Here is a 6,480-nt window from a genome sequence, read left to right on the forward strand (position 1 = left end):
CTCCAGGCTAAATGATGATCCTCTAAATTTGTGACACGCCATTTCCTCTCCAGATTACGAGTCATCTGCTTTAGGGTACGTGTTTGAGAATTATACCACGGGGTCAGGTACTTCTGATTAGAGACCTTAGTTTTCACTGGAGCTACAGTATCCAGAGTCGTACGTAGTGAGGAGGTGATATTATTAACAAGATAATCGACCTCTGTTGGGGTAGCGTTCAGATAGCTGCTCTGCTCTGTGTTGATACAGGGCATTGACGATGATAACAGTGGCTGGATTATATTCTTAAACTTAGTTACAGCACTTTCAGAAAGACATCTACTTTGATACAGTCCAGTCTCCACTGCTGCGTAATCAATTATTGTAAATGTAAATGTTATCAAGAAATGATCAGACAGGAGAGGGTTTTCAGGAAACACTGTTAAATGTTCAGTTTCTATGCCATATGTTAAAACAAGATCTAGAGTGTGATTAAAGTGGTGGGTGGGTTCTTTTACATTTTGAGAGAAACCAATTGAGTCTAAAAACAGATTAAATGCCATGTTGAGGCTGTCATTTTTAGCATCAACATGGATGTTAAAATCACCCACAATAATTATTTTATCTGAGCTCAGAACTAAATTAGATATAAAGTCTGAGAAATCAGACAGAAACTCTGTGTAAGGCCCAGGTGGACGATAGATGATAACAAGTAAGACTGAGTTTCACAGCTGGGATGGACAATGCTAAGCATCAGGCTTTCAAATGAATTAACAGTCTGTCTTGGTCTTTCATTAATTAATAGACTGGTGTGAAAAATTGCTGCCACACCACCCCCTCGACCTGTGCTTCGAGATTTCTGGTAGTTAGAATGACTCGGGGGTGTTGATTCATTTAAACTAACATAATCATCCTGCTGCAACCAGGTTTCTGTAAGGCAGAGTAAATCAATTTGTTGATCAATTATTAAGTCATGAACTAACAGAGACTTAGAGGAGAGAGACCTAATATTTAATAATCCACATTTCACTGTTTTACTCTTTGGTTCAGATGTGGATACTGTATTGTTCTTTCTTTGTAAATGTTTAAGTTGTTTGTTGCTGGTTTTTTGTTTGTTTTTTGTCTTTTTGGAAGCAGACACAGTCTCTATGGAGATGGGTTTTTGGGGGGGTAGCAGGAGGAGAGAAGCTGCAGAGAGGCGTGTAAGACTGCAACTCTGCTTCCTGGTCCCAACTCTGGATAGTCATGTTTTGAGGGGTTTAATAAATTTGTCCATATTTCTAGAAATGAGAGCTGCTCCATCCAAAGTGGGATGGATGCCATCTCTCCTAACAAGACCAGGTTTCCTCCAGAAGGTTTGCCAATTATCTATGAAGCCCACATCGTTTCTGGGACACCACTCAGACAGCCAGCAATTTAAGGAGAACATGCGGCTAAACATGTCACTCCTGGTCTGATTGGGGAGGGGACCAGAGAAAACTACAGAGTCCGACATTGTTTTGGCAAAGTTGCACACCGATTCAATATTGATTTTAGTGACCTCCGATTGGCGTAACCGGGTGTCATTACTGCCGACGTGAATTATGATTTTATTGAATTTACGTTTACCCTTAGCCAGCAGTTTTAAATTTCCTTCAATGTCGCCTGCTCTGGCCCCTGGAAGACAATTGACTATGGTTGCCGGTGTCTCTAGCTTCACATGTCTGAGAACAGAATCACCAATTACCAGAGTTTGACCCCCAGCGGGTGTGTCACCGAGTGGGGAAAAACGGTTAGACACATGAACGGGTTGGTGGTGTACCTGGGGCTTCTGTTTAGGACTACGCTTCCTCCTCACCGTTACCCAGCCGTCTTTCCCCAGCTGCTTGGGATCTGCCAGGGAACAGCTAGCGGGGCCTACGCTATCTTCGGCTGCACCAGCTACAGGGGCCTGGCTAGCTAAGGGTGAGAGCAGGGTGCAAAGCCGAGTCTCCAGTTCAGTAATCCTGGCCTCCAGAGCTGCAAATATGCTACATTTGTTACAGATATCATTACTGCTAAAGGAGGCCGAGGAGTAACTAAACATCTGACACAATGAGCAAGAAAGTGCAGAAGGGACAGGTGAAGTAGCCATGGTGCTAACGGGTCGGCTACGAGCTAAGCTAGCGAAACAGTACAGAGACAGTGAGTGAATACTTTGGCTATAAATTAGGTAGTGAGTACACAAAAAGTGTGCTTCGGATGAAGCACGTGAAGATTATACTCTGAAAAAAATAATGTATTTAAAAGTTGTTAATTAAACTGCTAAGCAAATAAGCTACTCAGAAACACCACTGTGTTTGAGCAGGAACAGGAAGCGATACTATACCACAGAGCGAGCGAACACCAAGTGACAGCGCCACCGACAGGCGAACAGCACACACAATCACACTATTAAAACATGCTTCCTGCTGGGATTCATTTAGGTAGCATGTTCAGCATGTTCAGTGTGGTGCTTACAATTACCCATGGCCGTAATGCAGGTTCATTCAATCTTTGGGAGTGCAGTACCTGGAACATACAAGGACAAGGTTGATGTAAAGACAATAAATTAAATGAGACAGGGAGGACACAAATTGGCGTTAAGTAATAATTTGCCCGATTATCAATGTGTTAGGTTGCATCTACTTTACAATTATGGGCACATGATATGATAACGATATTTTAGCAGTTCAATGATAAAAGTATAACATTAATTATGGTGGGGGGTGGACAATGGCAATTACACTCGATGCCCTCCAGCTGACTTACCTTGGTATTAATGACGACGTACTCAAAGTTTGGCGGCTTGAAAATAGCCAAATCTTGCACCCAGCCATTTGTACATTGGATGTGCGCCTCCAGTGACTTGTAATTACGAAACTGGTTCACAGTGAAAGCGCTTACTACACAAACAAGATACGTGAAGATATCGAGGTAGGACAGTGGCGGTAAGTCGTCTGGGTCTTTACTCCACTGCCGCATTTCATATGGGTCCAGATTTGTGATGCACTCTAATTTTTTCAAGTACTGCTGCTTCGCCTCTGGACACAATCGGTCTCTATACCTTCCGTTTTCTTTTAAGCTGCTTTTAAGCATGTTTCTTGTCGTCGTCGTTCCAACACAGTGCGTTTGTTTTGATTTGTGGACCCGGAAAATGGCGCAATACATTGCCGCGTGAACCAGGTGTAGGACTCTCCCACACACATCACATCACCACACACTGGTTTTTCTTCATGTACACTTCCTTATAATATCTTTCTGCTATTTGCACATTTTTACTGGAAATTTCTAAGTTAAATCTGTAAATTTAGTAATAGCCTGTAAATTGTAAATACTGTAAAACCACTGTTTTTTAATGGTCGGGCATTGCACAGCTACAAGCATTTCACCTCATGTCATACTGGGTATGGTTGTGTGTGTGACAAATAAAATTTGAATTTGAATTTGAAAGTCTTTCCAGGTGAGTTTGATCCAGGACGGTCTGAAGCCAGAGTCAGACAGAGACTGTGCAGAGACTGTAGAAGGACAGAGCAGCAGCAGAGCAGTCCAGATACACTGATGATCCTCTGTCAGATCCAGAGGGACACACAGGGATGATGCTGGACTCTACATTGTGTCTGACAGTGGAGCTGTTCTCAGAGCAGTTCACTCTGCAGCACTGACAGTCATCTGCACTTCTTCTCATTCCTCTGTCAGTCACTGCTGGATGAAGCTCTCCTCTCCACCTCCCAGTAACATGGCCCAGTCAGAGCGTCTCTACACACAAGCTGCTGCTGCTTCAACCTCTCTGGATCATCAGGACACAGCTCCTCCTCTCTCAGCACACACACCGTCCTGTTTACCATCATCGCGTCCACCTGCAGAGAGAAGGAGGAAGAGCAGAGGAGATAAACGAGTGTTTCCAGAGACTCTTCATCAGCTGTCAGTCAGTGATGCAGCACATCCAGTATAAAGAGCAGCAGGGACTTCAGTGCTGGGACTGTACTAGGACTCATTGTTGCTTCACTTTTTCTAATCTTTGGATTTTTATTAAAGTTGATCAAGATGTTTTTCCCTCCTAGTTTGAGTTTGGACTTTCATTCATTATAAGAACCTTGGTGTGTCAACTCTGAGCTCTGTAGGAACCCCAACAACAAGCCCAACAATCCAGATGGATGGTTCCAGCTGTTAACTGGAGGAATTCAATCCAAACATCTGCTCTCACTAAATTCTTCCTCACCTACAGACTGTGTTCTTCACTGCTTTAAACTTGGAAATGAATGCAGTCATTGGTCTGCTTGCTGCTTTGTTCAGAGAGCTGATTGGCTGTTGACAGCATTCGATCAGAGCGTGTCAGCCGTTACTATGGTGACCATAAAGGTGACAAAAAGGCAGAAACAGGAAGTGTTTGTGTCCAATCCTGATGCCTGTCACCATTCTCCTCTCACAGCTTCACTGAGAAGCTGCAGCTTTACAGGAAACACTGGATCTTTGTTTCATACTGACTGTGTTTAGTACAATACTGCTGACAGCACCACCCACTCACTCCATCACTCTACTTACAGCAGAGTCTCCAGTCTGTAGTCAGGACTCTGCTGAAGATCAGACAGCTGCTTCACATCTGGATCCTTCAGGTTGTTTTCCGACACGTTCAGCAATCTCAGATGGGAGGGGTTGGACTTCAGTGCTGCTGCCAGATAATCACAGCTGATCTTTGACAAACCACAGACCCTCAATCTGTATAAAGAATGAAAGATGTAAGTTTATTAGACAAAGTGTGAGCTTGAAATCATTCAGTGTTTTATCATCTGTTCAGAGCTGAAGAAGATTCAGAATGTAGAAGTTTAGAAAATGGAAACTCCAAACAGCTGAAGCCAACAGGAAGCAGCTTCAAACAGGAAACTGTGCAGTTTCAGACTATATGTCCTGATGCAGGCAGTTGGATTTTGGAGATTTGAATCTCTGTTCTGTGACTAAGTCCTTGAATCATTTCTTCCAGTTGGTTCAACAAGACAGACTAAGTATTGGACATGTGTTGTGGCTCCATTAGGGGAGCTTCTAAATGTCGGTCCCCAACCTTTTTGCGCCACAGACCGGTTTATGCCCGACAATATTTTCATGGACCGGCCTTTAAGGTGTCGCGGAAAAATACAACAAAATAAAACTAGTACCGGTACCGAAAAAAAGAACATTTATTCATAACACAAGTGAAAAGACCCAGGAAAACCGAGTTAACGATAAAAACGATAACAAAATAACGCTGAAAACCGATAAAAACCCTGAAATATATACATTTCACACCTGAGCCTCAACTTTCGTGGCCCGGTACCAAACGACTCACGGACCGGTACCGGTAAAAAAAACCTCAGTGGTGCGGAAACATTATGGGTTAGCGGAGTCAGACGTGGATCAAGTAGACACACGTACCCGGGTATTTTTGAAAACGCAGATTTTTCTATGCGTTTGCACCTTTCGTCCACACGTAAACGGCGTTTTTGGTCACTGAAAACTGAGATTTTTAAAAACTCCGGCCAGGGTGGATATTTTTGAAAACTCAGTTTTTGCTTTTTTTTTTTAAAATGTGGACGAGAAAAATGTAGAAAACGCAGCGTCAAAGGTTTGCGCCTTTTTTGACATCACACTGTGCGCCACTTTATTGTTTCGCCACCTGTTGCTTTGGCATGTTCCTAGCAGCGTTTTCCTTCATTTCTGCCTTTACGTGTGGACGGAATTATTTTTTAAAACGAAAACGGCAAATCTCCGTTTTCAAAAATACCTGTGTACGTGTGGACGTAGCCATAGTACTACATAATACATAAACTTTGCTACAGTGTCGTAGCTGCACCACAGAGCAACACTGCAAAGTTCACTAAACATAGATGTTTACATTTTTTATTTATTTTTTATATTGCAAACATTTGCACTGTTATGAGTATTTGCACAATATTTTATATTATTTTTTGGCAATCTTTGAAGTCATTATTCAACACATTGTTATTGTTAAATAAATATAGTCAAATAATCGTGATTATCATTTCTGCCATAATCGAGCAGCCCTAGTGTCAGGTCCCAGGACTGAAGAGAGCTCAAACTGGGCACACAGTTGTTCCAGTCTGGACCAAAGACTCTATACTGGGACTGAGGGACTGCTTGGACTGCACCCATTGGGACTTTTTAAAGGCTCATGTTCTCACTTAGATCATGGATTTCTACTTACATTGCTTTTTGGGAAAAATGGGGATTACTTTGAAAACAGGAAGTATTTTCCCCAATAAGCAGCCCTGGATTAGTAAATCACTCCAACATGTTCTCAGGCAGAAGAAGCTGTCTTGTTATGAGGGAGAGAAGAAAAAGATTGAGGCACAGAAACTGGTTGAAAGAGAGATAAAGCAGCTAAAATCAGGTGTAAAAGTAAAGCAGAGGATGAGCTGAATAAAGGACACTCAAGGCTGGCTTGGAAAGGAATGAAGTCCATGGTGGGGATGCAGAACAAGGAGAAAAGATGAATGTGATGCTGAATCA

This window comes from Neolamprologus brichardi, chromosome 3 (assembly GCF_056152115.1).
Source record: "Neolamprologus brichardi isolate AB-2024 chromosome 3, ASM5615211v1, whole genome shotgun sequence".
Taxonomy (NCBI): domain Eukaryota; kingdom Metazoa; phylum Chordata; class Actinopteri; order Cichliformes; family Cichlidae; genus Neolamprologus; species Neolamprologus brichardi.